The sequence below is a fragment of the Falco punctatus genome (genome assembly GCF_963210335.1).
Source record: "Falco punctatus genome assembly, chromosome: 1".
Taxonomy (NCBI): domain Eukaryota; kingdom Metazoa; phylum Chordata; class Aves; order Falconiformes; family Falconidae; genus Falco; species Falco punctatus.
The window spans coordinates 125,683,937-125,700,175 of record NC_137580.1 but is presented as its reverse complement, the minus strand read 5'-3'; the positions used below and the strand labels follow the sequence as shown (position 1 = coordinate 125,700,175).

Here is a 16,239-nt window from a genome sequence, read left to right as displayed (position 1 = left end):
ACCCCAGGGGACGGGAGACTCATTTGTGTTTGTTGCATGTTGGACCAGGGAAAGGTGTGCTCTCAGTTTGCTTCTGCATCATTCCTGTGTCCTGGAGTTGTATCTGGAGGCGGTGGGCAGAGACACCTCCTTGGCCACTGGAATTTGGCTAGAAATACTAAAAAGAACACCTCCTCCTTCTGGGTATTTGTCCTGCTAAGGTTTAATTACCAGAACACGCTGGCTATAGAGGCTGCTGAGAGCCTCCAGCTGACAGATGAGACACCTATTCCCTTAGAGCTGCCCACGGTAGAGAACACATTCTTCCTATTATCCCAATCCTGCATGGGTTTCCAGTTGGTGTTCAGGTGTTTATGCGGATCTATAAAATCTCACAGAGTTTGGCTTCTGAAGTCTTAGGCATGTTCTGCAGACAACGTTGCATTCACACAACTCCAGCTATGCCTTTAAACTTGTGTAATTAACTCCGGGATGCGTGTGCGCGCACACACACTTGTACAGTAGCTTAAACCTGTATTTTTCTGGCTTGATCCACAGCAGAGGAGCTCTGAGGCACAGCTGAAGCAGAGACACAACGAGCTGCCAGCGCGGTGTATGCTGAAGCTGTTGCTGCTGCTCCTCCCCAATTACAGTTAATGTTACCCAGCTCAGACTTCAATGAAAGTGTAAATGAGTGAACACAGCTGAATATACTGCTCTCGAAGTAACGTTTGTGCATGTGCTCAAAGGCTTAGGGACAAGTACATTTTAGATATTGTAAAGATAAAATAATAGAGGCCTTGAAAAAACGTTTAAAGTTTATGGGACGTATGTGTTATTTCACATGGGGCGTAATATCGCAATCAGCAGTGAGGCAAGATTTTTTAAAGAATAGTGTTCAAGAGTATTTCAGACATACATCTACCCTGACTTAAACATTCATCCAAGGCACTGAAATTTTGGTCCAGAGAGACAAGAGCTGGCTGATTTCATATCAGACAAATGATTTCTGCATAGGTCTGAACTGAATTAGATGCAGTGGGAAACGTGGCTGAAACACCCAGCCATGGCGACCTTTTGATGCACCACCAGGAACTGGTCTTGGTTCTTTCTTAATTAAAGTGCTCCCATCTCATCCATCAGATAAGATGTTTGCTTCACTTCCGGATGCTTCTTCCAACACAGGGGAAGGAAGAAGGGAAAAGGCAAATTACAATACAGTCCCAGGAGGGAAGGAGACCAAGGGAAAAGCATTTCAGCAGAACTACCTTAAGCTCTGATGAAGTCCAACACGCATCCCCCTTTCCGCTCAAATAGCCGAAGGACCAGAGGTGCTGTAATTACCCTGCAAACCCGTATGTCATTTGCTGGACCACAATATTTTTCTTGCTCACTGTGCTCTCTTTCTTAAAGACAGATTTGCTCTGTTGATGAAGACATGAATTATCCTAGTAGAGGCTTTCCAAAAAAACATTTTATTTTAAAATGGCTGGGGAAAAACCTAAACGATGCCAATGCAATCTATTTATTTTGTTTTAGAGAGGTGGTGTCCCTCCTCTTTATGCCAGTGACATTTAACTGCAATATATATATTAGGAGCCTGATGAAAGCCTCCATGTGTGAGGAGGAAGGTCACAAGGGAGATGAGTTTGCAGTCATTAGCCCTGGCCGCAATTGCGAATCTACCTCAGAGGTTAACACACCTTGTTACAGTGGGTTTTCAGAAGATGGACTGGAGGATTAAGTAACCCCTGGGTGGTCCTTCAGGGTCAGATGAAGGGATATTTCCACTAGCTATATGTCAGGAGGGTTGGTTATAAAAGGGCTTCAGTTTCCACCGATTCCCCCGCCTATTCCCACCAGCAGCCAGGTGCCGGCAGCGATGCTGCTCGCCCTGCCGGCAGGCTCTCGCCCACTGGCCCTCCTGCCAGGTGGCTGCAGGGACCGCTCACCGCCCCGCGGGACTCAGCACCACCCGCACCAGCCCTCCAGGGGCTCACCCATGCCCAAACCACTCCGGTGCTCTGCAGCTCTGTGCTGAGCTAAGCACGACCAGGATGGCAGCAGCCTTTGAGCTGCCAGGAGTGAAGAGAGTGGGAAGAGAGGAGACGAATGGGAGCTGGAAACTGTCCCAGTTAAGAGGGATGGCAGCCTTCTGTGTGAAGAGCAAGAGAATGAGAAAAGGAAGAGAGATAGATACTGCGCCTGTCTGTGCACGTGCGAGAGCGGGGACCATGGGTGACAGCCATGTGGCATCTCCACCGTGGGTCAGCTCAGGCTGTCACTGCAGCTTCCCCTGCCGTGGCCTTTCACCCATGGAGCAACCAGAAAGGCTTCCCCGCCAGACATGCACCAGTCTGCTGGGATTTAACCCTTACAGGAAAGCTCTCCTCCTCCTGGCATCTCCTGCCTTGGGGCGGGCTGGGCCAGGAAACCAGCAGCAGCAGGGGAAGGAAAGGGGGTGCCTGTGGGCTCTGATGTCTCCTCCAGGAGTAAGAGACCAATTTTGGCTTTGTCTCTTAGAGGCAAGAGGTTTCAGGCTCGCCCTGGAGCGCAGCGCCTTTCCAAGCTGTCGCAGGATGCTGCTTCCTGACTCCTCCTCGCTCACTGGAGCTTTGCTCTTTCTTTGCTGGGAAGGAAAACATGAGCACAGCTCCCTGCTCAGCCTGCCCTGGGAGAACAAACAAATAAGCACCCAGAGAAAGCATTGCAGTGCACGCACGTGTGTGCACGGCAGACGTGCACAGCTGAGTGCTGGCAAGGGCTGGATCTGCCCCTCGCTACCGTGACCCAGCGTGTCATGCAGCTGCGCCTGCTGCAGAAACCTCAAGCCTGCTGCAAGGCAGAGCCCTTCTGATGGCGGAGGATGAGAGGACAGAGAGAGGAACTCCAGTGCTGGGACATAACGTCCTGCAAAGCCAGGACGGTCATTGTGGAACAGGACAGGGTCTGCCTCACTGTGCTCTTCTTCCCACTGCTGAAACGCCACTGCTAAGCTCTGGAAGTGCTATGAAGAAAATTGCAGCCACTGTTGTGTCCCCAGGGAGTTAGACGGGTGTTCTGTGGCTTGTTTCACCTTTAGCACTTGCTTGCACAAGGCACTTGATTTCAGTCATGGGAGGAGGAACTGTCTCTGAAGTGAGCACACAGTTAAGCCTCCATCACGGAGGGAGCAGCTTCACCTCCAGTGCTTGTCACTGCAGGCTGCGCGCCTGTCCCACGCTGGCACACAGTCGTGTGGCTTTTTGCAGAGGGTTGGAGTATGCTGACTTGGCAGCTCCCCTCGGTTCCCTGGAGTACTGGATCGTCGAGCAGATCACAGGCAAATATTTAGACACCAGTGCACAGAAACGGGCATTCTCTCAGCTCTTTCACACAGGGATACAATATTTAATCAAGCCCTGGGCAGAAAACAGCAGCTCTGAATTGGAGAATCATTTTATAAAAGACTCTAGTGGTTTCTGGCTATGGGAAGGAAAGCGGGTGCTGTATCATCCAAATGTTTCCAACCCTGGGGCTTCCTTGCTTTCTGTCTCCCCTAAAATTTCCCATGTCACCACTTCAGTTATGCAAACACTCAGCTGACCAACGGTAATGGTCTCTTCTAGTCTTAAGAGCAAGCCTCTTCTCTCATTTTTTCAAAAACTCCATGAAGTCTGAAGGGTCCTGAACTGGAGAGGATGCCTGTTGTCATGTTAGTGTCCTACTGAGGTGATAACTGTAAGTGTGACAAAGTTTCCTGTAATAGTTGTTCTTGTTCTGTAAATGTTACAGGCACAAAACAAATGAAAAAATGGGATTATTACTGCTGAGAACCAAGCAGTGGCATTCTTAGACTCAGTACAAATATTGGCTGATATACTCAGCCCTAACCTCAGCCAAATGAGCAGGCAAGAACTGCAGACTGTTGAGAACTGAAAAACAGAATTGAAAGAGAGGTAGGACTTGCCCCTATCCTTTACTCGACGTAAACAGTTTGTCATCAAGGTTTGGGGGTTTTGGTAACACATGCACAGATTGTCCTGATCAAGAATACATTGTCTCTGGGAGTGCTGCACAGCCTGTTCCCTTGCCAGGTCCCTGCACCCCTGGCAGATGTTTTCATACTGCTGCTGGAAATGCAGCACGCAGCTTCAGCTGCCCCAGCCGGTCAGCAGAAGTCTCCTCTGGGACACTGAGCAGGTTGAAGGCTTCTGGGCCTGTTTCAGTACAAAACCAATCTGCTTTGGAGATGATAAGTTGTACAACTCTGCTTTGGTTTGAAACTACTTGGTCTGCTCTTCGCATTGCAGGCTACCGAAGAAGAGCCGTCCCCAGGAGGTCCTGTGCAGCCATGGCTCTCGCAGCAACCTCTTTCTATCCAAGTGGTGTGTCTCCAGCTGGGGAACTTGACCAGGGTCCTTCATTTCTGAAGGTGAGGGGCTGCAGGTACCTCACTCCTCCACACCTACTCCAGAGGCATCCACAGGGCTGACTTCATGTCCTGCTGCTCATTGCAGCCTTTTCTGTCTTTTCTTTTCCTATAGCAGACAGGGCAAAGCCTAATGCTCAGCAAATCGCCAGGGAAGCAGCTTGTTTACAGGCAGCACCAGCTCACGTGTGACCCGAAGAGCTGGTCTGATTCAGCTGTGCTGGGGGAAAACAAGCAGGGCAGCCGTCAGGTGGGAGTGTGGTCCATCCGGACACTCCCCTTCGGCAGCAGGGGATGAAGATCAAATAAACTTGGCATGGGATCAGGTGGAGAAGCCATAAATCTCCAGGGTTTCTTAGAAACTGCCCTTCTTTGTTTGCTTTCTTCGTTTGTCTTCTTGATCGCTCTTTCCCGATGTTTGATTTAAAGGAGCAGCTCGAAAAGTCCCACCTCAGCCTGGGTGCTCAATAGGCACAAACAGGAAACTCAAGCTGCTGGCAGCAAAAAGCATTCCACGCCGTGAGCATATTTTCAGATCTGCAGAGCTCTCTGCTTGTACCTGCCCATGCTTAAGGTCAGACAGCCTTGATTTACAGCAGGAGACTCTACGATGAAGTTCCCTCGGGAAACAACTGGTGGCTCAGGTCCTGCTCCCTCAAGCTGACAGACCCTGTGCAGTCTCTTGCGTGAACACCGTGATGCTGTGAGTTCACACACAGGTCTGGGAGCAGCGATGCCGAGGCTGGGGACCCTGCTTTGGCTTGTCGTGGACCTGGAGGGAGTTTGTGTGAGCCTGTTCGCATGAGGTAGCCAGGAGGATGCAGCCTTGCAGCGGGGCATGTTCTCTGGGCTGCAGGACAGCACTACCTGATAATCGATTTTGCAAATCAGTCAGTTTATGCCAAAAATTACGCACCAGTAGATGGTTTCTATTGAGTAACATCAAGTTAATGCTAATTGGCATCTAATAACAGTGACTCATAGTCTTTAGATTGCTTTTAAACCATACAGAACCAAGAGGTGTGGTTTTTTTAAACCCCAAACTGATTTTTGCCACTGAAACTTGCATCATGAACAGATGTGCAACATACTGAGGTCATGTTTTTCTTCTATAATTAGTTATCAGCTGCTTGCTTTCAGTCCACGTTTTACAGGCACACCAGGCTTCCCTCCACTGTCCCTCAATCGCAGCAAGCCCGTGGGATACACAGACGTAACGCAACTGGGCTGCCCAGATGTGCAGAAACCCATTACTCAGCAGCACACCTAGGGAGAAAACAGGGCTGTCAGCTTTCAATAAACAGAAATTCTCCTTTCTAAAAGCGGAGCAGAAAGGAAAAAGACATACCCAGCTTGCTGCGTGAGGGGGAGGGAGAGAGCTGGCTGATCCCAGATAGCTGTTATGTGCCATAGCCCGAAGCGGAGATGCTGCGGAAGCAGCCGGAGCCAGTAAAACCTCTCTGAATGTGACAACTGCAAGTGTGTGAAACTGTGACCTAGGAGTACCCAAATCAAGCTTTTCTCTGTATACTTTCACAGATCGATATTTGCTTGTGTTAATTTTGCAGAAGACAAAATCTGGCTGAAGGAAGCAGGGCAGACGTAAGCAAACCCCTTGTTACTCCACTGCCATTCCTGCGGGTTGTTTTGTCTTGACACAGGGAGGACCTCAGGTCATAAATTAAAGGTCCAGGCTTTCTAGCCAAATGGTGTAAACAAGCTATTTCACTGAGGAATCACAACAGGATTGAAACTGACATTGTTTTGTAAACATACTGGCAATTTCTTAGTACAACTTTAAAAACTTCCCGTTACAATAAGCACTGGGGGAAGCTCTGAACAAGATAGGGACATTTACTACCTGGTGTGGTGTTTGCTGGCCATCGCACAGCAGGCGTAAGGGCAGCCCGTTAAGAAGAGAAGGAATCTGTCTGAAAGCGCTCTCCTCTTAGTACGGCATGTACAGAAACCAGTTCCTTGAAAGGAAAAGCTAAAATTGCTCTTAGATTTTATTTCACCTCTTAGATAACGATACGTCCAGGAAATTATTCCAGAAAGGGACTGTTAAATAAAAAAAATATTTGGGAAATTACACAGCGCAGCCCCTTATATGCTGAGCTGCTTCCAAGAACATTTCTCTTTTGCAGCTATCTCGAACCACCTGCAGTTTGCAATATGCTTTCTATTTCCTTTCAAAGACTTTGTTTAATACAAACGCTCACCGTAGACACATGCACACAGCTCAGGGCTGCTCTGCCTCACCACTTCTTGAGAAAGTACTTTGCCCCTGAAAACATTTCAACTGAGAAGATTTCATTCAGGACTGACTTCTCAGCGTGTTTCCGCTTAAGAATCTGTAAGAAATTGGAAAGAAATAAAATCCAGCCCTCATTTTCTTATCATTTATCATAGTCACTGATGTAACGTTACGGTCAGTTATGTAGTATGATGTTTGTCTAACTCACTTTTTCCTGCTCAGAGATCTGGGTGACTTAGTGCAGCCAGATCTGCTCTTGCCAATGGCTAATTATTGCTCTGGCCTCATCAGTATTCCTGCGGATGCTCCGTGTCCCTGCAGGGACGGCTGGGGGCTCCTGAGAGCCCGGGCAGCGCAGGGTGCCCTAGCCCTAAAGCAAGCCAGCCGAGATGGCCCCTGGGACCCAGAAAGGAGAAAAAAGGCCAAAACAAGAAAGAGCATCTGAAATGTAAAGGAATTTACATCTGAGCAGTGTTTAGAAGGTCAGGGGATAAAACCACTGTTACGTGCAGCGCTACAAAGGAAGAAAAGCGAAGGACAGTTCTGGTAAGGAGCCACAGGGGCTCAGGAGGTGCCACAGCTTTAGACACTGGGCGAAGGCACCGCAGAAATTGGTCTGAAGGCTGAGCAGGGAATGTACAGCAGGTCTGGTGTCCATCTCTCCCACCCCTCAGAAGTGAACTGCAGGAGACAGCTGGAAAGCTGCTTTGCTTCTTCCAGATCTTGGAGGCTGTTTCCAGACTTCCAGTTGACCGTCCTCCTGGCCAGGACAGTAGCTCAACACTGCTCACAGAGATTCATGCTTCCCCAATTTTAAACAAGGGTTGTGATCGAACTCCGGTGGGACCACTGCACATTTCTGCCAGATGAGCAAGGTGACTTCTTTCACCTGTCCTGCTCATGGGTCCCGGTGTGCATCAGAGACAGGGACATGCTGAGGATCCAGTTTACCCCATTACTTTACCTCTGGCAGCAGCAGGACTCTCCCAAACACCTACTCCTGGCTCTAACCAGAGTATGGACGTCTAGTATCTTGCCTGGACAGATCATCTCACTTCAATTTGAAACAAAACAAATCTGCCCACAACATAAATGCTTTTAGCTAAGAGAGGTGGGATATTTTTTTTTTTAAGGTCAAACTATCCATATCCAATTCCTCTGAATTTTCTACCCAAGCCTGTCACCTTACTAGACTTCACAAAAAAAATTCAACTTTATTTTGGCTGCAGAGCTTTCCTGCCCTTTGGGGATGGGGAGAGAAATTGTACTATGTGGCCATTGTTTCTGACAGTTCATTTACTTGAATGAAACAATCCATTCATCACTGGGAGTCCATCAAACAGAAACTGTCTTCAGCTGGGGCTTGCATAATAAATATACGGTATTTCAGCACTATGGATTTACATTCAACTGTGTGTATCCAATACAACGTGCATTTGCCTTAGATCCCTGGATAACATGTTCATGGCGTTGCTGGTTTTGCTACCGTACCAGCCTTTGAGTAGCTGTTTGTTCAGCTCGAAGCTGCCCTCTCTTAGCCCGTCAGTCATACAATAACCCTTTTATCAGAACCAATTTCCTTCTCCTGTTACATTACAAAAAATAACGTTAGAGAAAATTGATAGCAACATTTTTTCCCCTCTCAAACAGGATTTTATCAGATATCATTTTAACGTCAGCATCTCTTGTACAGGTGAGACAGGCTTAATCTTATTTTAGCTTGTTATAATTTAGGAGTCTAGCCTAAAACAGTTATCTATGATTGCTCCACAGCCAGTGGGGAGAGCGAGGGATCTCCAGAGAGTGGCTCAGCCTGTCTGTGTTAAACAGCTGAAGTCAGCCAAGATGAAATATTGCTACACGAAAGGAATGAGGGAAAAGGAATTCAAACAGATAGGTGTTTATCTGGTTTCGGGGTTTTTTTTAATCTAGTGCTTTTTATTTTTGCTTGTTTATTTTTAAAGTGAAAATTCATTCCTTTTTGCAAGGTTAAACTGCCTAACATTTGAATATTTTGATGAGAAGAATTAAATTCAGTATAATGAAATGAAAAATAATTATCAGGGAAGAATATTGGAATGCACTGTTGAAAAGGAAACCTATAAACAACAAAATAAGTTGCTGAAGAGCAGTAAGAGCTTGGTTTGAACATTACAGTTTGATGGCTTCATTAGAATGATGGCCTGTGATCATGAACACTGATTTCAATATTACATTTTTGTCTGGACTGCAGCATTGTTTATCTATTAGACTGTCAGTACCTACACTAACAAGAAAACCATCTTTTTATTTTGTGATGTAGGAAGTAGAGATTTATTTTTTTTTTGAAAGATGGTATGGAAAATTTAAAATGAGATTTCAATAAAAGAAGATGACAAGACTAAAAGACAAACGAGATACTTTTTTTTTCCCCCTTCTTTTTTTAGCCCTGGTTTGATCCATCCCACTTCTAAGTCAAATCAAGACAAAAGTAACTTATTTCTTTTCCCTGGCAGAACAGCTACCTGGCAATTGAGAAAAACGTTAAATCCCAGAAACAATTGCAATCTTTCTCCTAGACTGCTGCCTGAGAGCAGGAATGTTCCCTCAGGGCTGGGCTTCCAAATCACTCCCCTTCGGCTCATTTCTGAGGACTCGTTGCTGCTGCCCAAGATAAGTTATCGGCTTGTGTGTGTGTGGATTTGAGAAATGGGCATGCAGAGTGAAAAAAAGCCTCCCAACACAACAACAAATGGTTCCTTCAAAAGTCTTACTGTGTTTGTCAAAGTCCTTTTTGATGTGCTTACATTTCAAAAATTATTACTAAGCATGGAACCGGTTTCCTGAGAGACATGTCCTGCTGTGGTGGGTGGGTGGATGGTGGATTTGGAAGAAAAAAACCAGGAACAAAAAGGTCTTGAAATTGAAATTAAATTGCTTTTCAAGCCAAGATGAGAAGGCAAAACTGTGGAGGAAGTGTGGTGGGATCAAACTGCAACAAGGCTGGACATTTAATTAAGGAAGAACAAATTGATCATTATAGGAGGGGTTCTCATTCCTTTTCTTTCATCTTTTTGGGCTGTGCTGCTCTGTAGCATGAGAACGGTCAGCCAATAACAGTTCTCAAGCCCTGAAGCAACAACATTCACCCAACACCCACACATTTCGCTCAGTAGTACATCTCCTCCATCAAGCATCCCAGCAGCTGGCTAACTTTAATCAACATTTTAGCTCTGAGAGGACATATGAGCTTTGGTTATCTCGTTCCAGGCCAACTGTGTCCTCTTAATCAGCCACACACATGCACAGAAGCAACATGAAACAGGCTTCAGGTTCCAGAAACAACACCAGGTAGAGGGGCACTCCAGCAGCAGACAGCAGGACGGGTGTCCCAGAAGAACACAAATAATCACTGTTGTTCTTGTGTTGCCTTCAACTCCTTCAAAATGCAGGCCATTAAGGGGATAGGCAGAGGTAGGGAAAAGCTGCCTCACAAATCACTCCAATGAGACCCTGGAGTGAAAATGGAGTCTGCTTACAATTGCTAATGAGGTGTCAAGCAATTTGTTTCTTCTTCTACTGTATGTTTTATTTCAGGAGGAGATAAGTTCTGACTAGAGACTATTTTGCTTGATTGAATTTATTAAGGTTGTGAGCCATGGGCACCAGGCTTGACCCCTGCCAACTTTTGCTTTTATAGATGGACAGTCTATTCTGCTGAAAACAGGAGGTGAGAGTTTGCAGATGCATGTCCCTGGTGCTGTGGGACTCTAAGAGCCTGTGCAGTGGAGCTGTAACGTCCATTTGTCCAGGGGAACCTTCATCCCTGGGCTTCTTAGAGACTCGGGACAGCTGGATGTGGTGCTGGAAAACATCTCTGAATTCTTGAGGCTCCATGCAAGGAGAGTAGAAAATGTTTTTGGTCTCAGCAGGTTCTCTTTGTTGAGACTGAAAAAAAGAAACATCAGCTTGTTCTTAAAGAGTGCTCCTCAAGCCACAAGGAGCTTCAGTTCACTTCAGATAAGTTTGATGCTTATCCAAACGGTAAAAACCTCAGAGGTCTGAAAACTCAACCATATACCTCTTGTGAGATCAGGCTATCCAGTGCCTCCAGACAGAAAAAGCACAGAAGCAGCAAAATCTGATACACTTTGGCACTTCTGCTTCCAGTTGCAGCAAAACAAGCTGAATACTGGATGAAGTCGAGTCCATCAAAGTTGGCGGGAGCCTTTACTCAAAGCTTGTAACTTCTAGCTGTTGTAATGCCCACGTTACCAAGATCTGCAAGACACATGGGAAAGCTTGTAGGCAATCTTTTCAATTCCTGGTGGTATTTACTCCTGTAAAATTCAGCTCCCTGTTTAGCTTTTAAGTGCACAAGCCCCTCAGCGTTAGGCAGCTCTGCTAAAGGGAGGAAGAGCCAAGGTGGGCAGAGCTGTGCACCCACGTCAGGACAGGGCAGGCGTGGGGAGACAGTGCAGGGTCAGGAGGAAGGGAAGACCCAAAGAACACTAATGATTTAGGGCTGAGCTTGCAAGTTGTTGACAAATAGGAAACGTGCCCTTGTGGGATGCTGCGGAACGGTAGCAGCCCTGCCTTGGATTGGCAAAGGCTCAGGGCACCCAATGAGCTTTTGAAAAAGAAAAATGGACAATGAATGATAACATGTAATAACTCTGATCTTAAAAAAAAAAAACTCATTTAAAACCAAGCCCTTCTGGCATGCTCTTCCTTTTCAGTTGCACGGATGGAAGAAGAACAAAGAGGAGGAAATGTCTTAGTCCTCAATCCGAAATGCAAGATACAAGCTATAATAGTGTTACCTTCATACAGAACACGAAATAGCGGGTTTTAAACCTGAACACCCTGGCCAATCCAAGCACGGGGCTTGCTCCAGGAGTCAAACATGCTTATGCTTGGGTGTTTGGCTCAAAGCCTTTGCTATCATTGATGACAGCACAGGTCACAAATATAGGAGCCTGGTGTAACTGTGCTGACATAAAGGAAAACCGCCCCCTGACCAGCCGCACTGTCACACCGAGCACCAGCTCCGGTGGCTTCTGCAGCTCATGGGACATTCAAGCACTTGAGAGTGTGATTAGACCAAACCAGGCTGCCCTTTCACAGCAGTCAAGAAACCAGGTCCCATGCATCCTTCTTTTTCCTAACAGCCTGACCTGGATCTCGAGTGCTGGAGAGACCAGGGAGACAGGGAAGGGGGGAGAAAGAGTGGGAGTGGTGGGAATTTAAAAATGCCAACTCTCTGCCATACAGCACACTGGGAAGTTTTAAAAAAAGAGAAAGATTTAAGAAGTGACACTTTTGAAATCTCGCCAAAGCCAAACCATCAAAATGGGACACTGTCTCTTTAAGTGCAAGGCTGCACAAACGAAGGGAAATTAATTAAGTATGGGAGGCTGGTGTGGCGCCGCAGAGAGAATGCACAATCTGGGATCCGCATGCCAAAGCTGGGATGGAAAGGAAGGTGATCTGTCATTTTCAGCTGTTTTTTTAAGACAGAAAATATATTTTTGAGAATTGACTAAGCAATTACCCAAATTAAAGAAACTGGAAAAGCAAACAGTGGTAAAAACACTCTATTTTTTTTTCTTTTTTGGAAAAGGGGTAAAAGCAATGAGGATAAATTGGAGCTGTTGTTTCAAGGCGCTCCTTATTAATATAATGCACAGGAAAATAAACCAGCAGCTCACAACAACAGGTATTAACTCTTTAGTGGCCCTGTCCTGCCAGGAAGGACTTCTTCACCCCATTCCCTGCTGGAGGGCTCCTGTGTGACCTCCTCCTCACTTTGGGAAGACGAGGAGGCTGCAACTAGAGAGCAGTACTGGAGGGAGATGCTTCCCTGCCGCCCCACAGCACCTTCCCACCCGCTTCTCCCACACCAGCCCCCCCAGTCTGGCTGCTGGCGATCTGGAGGGTCCCCACCATGGGGTCCGTGCCACAGCATGCCCCTGGATTGAAGCGGGGAGAAGCAGAGGGAGACCTGGCTCTCACCTTCCTGGCGCACATCGGCTGCCAACCGGCCCCTCCACACGTCACCCTGAGCTGGGGCTAGGTCCCCGTGCCAGCGCCGGTTGCAGAGTGCCGGGGGAACGGCTGCAGGCCGGGGCACCGGCTGGTGCGGGGATCCGAAGGCGCTGCTGGCCAGGAGGGAATTGCTGTGGAAAGGGCGATTTTCACACCGGTGGGACTTGTCGTTTTCTGCAGCCACCCCACAGGGGATGGTGGTGGGTAGAGCTGTGGCCGGGAAGAGCTTAGTGCTGCTTCCCCTGGGGCTTTGGGATAGTGTCCGGCACAGGTCTCCCAGACATCCACCGGGAATATCATCCTGCTGTGACAAGCAAGTCTGGGAAATTCCTAGAGTTTGTTGAAGAGGAAAAGCATACAAAGGCTGAGGAGCCAGGGCTCTGCTTAGCTCCATCGCTGCAGGGCTTGAGCCTGCTGCCCGACCAGGATGCTCTCCTGGGGCTGTGGGATACTGGTGCGCATCCCCTCCCGGCTGACCTAAAGGACTTCTATCCCTTTCTTCTGCTGCCACTACTGAAAATTTAAACTTAAGGCATCCAATGTGCTGGGCTATCACTGAGGAGAGATTCTAGGTCTAACGAGATGGGAGAAAATAGAGGCACCGCTAATATTATTTTTTTTTAATCTAACTCAGCTTTACAAACTGGGTTTAAAATACTCCCACAAACACCAGTACACAGCCTTCCCAGATCACACCGCCTTTCCAATTAGTTTTTTCTTCATTATGTACAAGACATTCTCAAAAAAACCCACCTCAAAGTCATAAACTGGGGCCTGCTTACACAAGGAGGGCAGCGTTCACAATTATAATACTTAGACATTTGTTTAGAAACACACTTATCATTTATAAACCTCCGCAGCAGAAAAAAATCCGCTTTTCTCTTTTACGAGTGGGTGACTGCTTGCACAGATTAATTTTAGCGCTGATTCCAGGACACATCCTTCAATGTTGCATTTAGTTTTGTTTTGCTTGTCTCAAAATTGTCAGTCTCAGAAGCTCTTTATTTTTTTTTTCAGCTTCACCGACTGCCATGACTGCGTCCCACAAGTCCATGGCTTTTTGTGCCCTTTCAAATAACCTGCCCCATTGCTCTGAGAGATTTATTTTGATTTCTATGGAATAAACCAGTTGGTTCAAAGATGCAAATAAGATTTTAGGCCATAAAACATTTTAAAGCTGGTCTCATACATCTCTGGACTTTTAGGAGTTTTCATTCAAGGTTTTATTTTTCTTCCTGTGTTGACTACACAGCCATCCAGGTTAATTACTCTTAATAATAATTGTTTAAAAGCATGGTGTTAAGATCTGAATCCTATGGGACACAGAGCCCTTTGGAGTCAGTGGGAACTAGAGAACTCTGCCCTTGAGAGAATCAGAAACTGAATTTTGTTTTAAAATTTGTTTAGAAAACACACAAGTCATTGTGAACAGAGTTCAATTGTTTTGTTTTTCTGACAAATAAAAACACAGGTTACCCTGACATGGGTTTGAATTTATGACTCCGGGGTATCCTATATTCCCAAATGAGTAAAATACTTAATCTCATTTTACACGAGTAAATCTATTCTAATATTCGATGTTCAAGTAATGTTTTCTTACTGTACACATGGAATCTAGGGGAAAAAAAACCTTCACTCAAAAATAGAATTATAAATAAAACAAGCTTTTATGAAAGTTTTGAAAATATCAGAAATACCTTTTTTCCCCCTGAATAAAGTTACAATGAACCTGGATCTTGAGGCAGAACTAATACCATAGGAGCAGACTGAAAAAGGAGAAGAAAATAAGTGTCAGAAATAATTTTCCTTGTGTCTATTTATTCAAAATGCTGGTGTTCTACGTGTGTCCATGTACAGGAAGAGCCCAGGGGTACGGGCCCGAGGACCCTTCCCTTTCAGCCGCGGTGGGTTTGGCACGCAGCTCCCATCCCCAGCCATTCACCGTGAGCCACACCAGCACGGATCCCTCGTGGGCTCATCCTGATCTCTGAGCCTGCATCTGTCACGGCAAGTCTTCCCCCACGCTAAAGTTATTAACTTTCTCCCCCCGCCCCCCGTAAGTATCTTGAAGCAGAATGTTTCTCCTACTCTGTAGCCTTGGCAGTAAGAGAAGTTTCTAATGAGTTACAGAACCGCGTCTATGTGATAAACAGGAGTCCATGGGAGCAGTGCACCTGCAAATAGACAGGCGAGAGCGGAGCGCCCACAGAAAATCCTGCCCTGGTGCCAGATAAGGAGAGGACTTCGCTCACCCAACAGCAGCAGTGCTTTTGCATTAGAAAAATCTGGCTTCACGGTCTCTTGCCGTTCTGTATTTAATGACGGGCTAATCCAGGAAAAGCCAGATCAATCAGCCCGAGCACAGATGAGCTCTGGGAACATGACTGAGAGTCCAGCGAGAATGAGAGTATCTCACAGCTCGTGTATGCAAGGGAGGATAATGCTTCAGACAAAATTAGCTCTTTGGTCCATGGCTTTCCAGTTCAGCTCTCCACCAATATGCACATGGGAGCGGAGAGGATTTCCAACCCCTCTGCAAGGAAAATACTCGTGCAAAGGATCAAGCAGAGGAAAAAGTACTACGTCTTCCCTTTTGGAGCTCCCTCCTCCGCCCCCCAGCTGAGGGGTGATGGGAGGGGAGAGCTGAGAGCTCGGACCGCAGCTGACAGTCTGCGGGAGCTCAGGAGTTTTGGCCTTTGGGCACTTCAGAAGCGGCTGAGATGCTGCCTCGGAAATACCTCAGCCTGTTGTGCTCTGGGCCTCTGAGCAATGAGACACAGAAGGTGGCAGCTGCTGTGCACGAGAAGCACATAGGGGGTTCCCCTTCACTGAACGCAAGATTATTATTAAAAAAAAGAGGAAGAAAAAAAGCTGTGATTTGTCTTGGGCCGCTCCAGAGTGACACACGGGAGCAGCCTGACACACCGTGCCACCTCATACCACGCTCCTAGACCTGAAGTGTCACCCTTGCACGAGGGTAAACACCACGTTTCCCCTGAGCTGGTGTCTGGCCAACACGAGGAACGCTGGGGCTGGGGGCTTCCCAGTGAAGAACTGTTTGCAGGCTTCAGGGGTCTGTTTGAGCCATGAGCTGAGTGCTTTTGCTTTTCCCCGCAATCCACTGGGGAGGAAAAGTTCAGGACAGAAACATGAAGAGAGTCCCCTTTGCACCCTGTCCGATCCTGCTGCCTCTACAAAAAAATTTTAACGGCATTGTACTGTAATGAGCCATGCCCAAACTACTGTTTTCAGGCCTTGTGTTTATTTTATTTCCTTATTGTAATGAAACTCAGATGGCTGTTGTTTACACTAGCACAGCACAGCAAGAGTGTGCTTGACTCAGTCTAATTAGCTGCAAAGTCAGTTTTGGAATTAGGGCAGAGGAAAGAACAAATTTTTAGTAACTACTTTAAATTGAAGCCCTCATTTATTTTCATTACAGCTAAACAAAAGCAATATAATATTTCCTGGCTCTTTCCACGCACAGCCTGTGCTTTGCTGCGTGAGGCTGCGTTTTGCTCGCAGAGCATCTGCCCCCCCTGACCGCCCCACGGGGGGGGGGGGG

General features: G+C 46.9%; 1 long non-coding RNA gene across 5 annotated transcripts in view; it reads left to right on the top strand.

The window, feature by feature from the left end:
* The window catches only part of LOC308059999, a 100,154-nt gene extending 83,915 nt beyond the window's left edge, over nucleotides 1–16,239 (top strand). For all 5 annotated transcript variants that reach the window (XR_013926549.1, XR_013926550.1, XR_013926551.1 and 2 more), the window contains exon 3: nucleotides 1–16,239. This exon is cut by the window's left edge. This is a non-coding gene — a long non-coding RNA (uncharacterized lncRNA).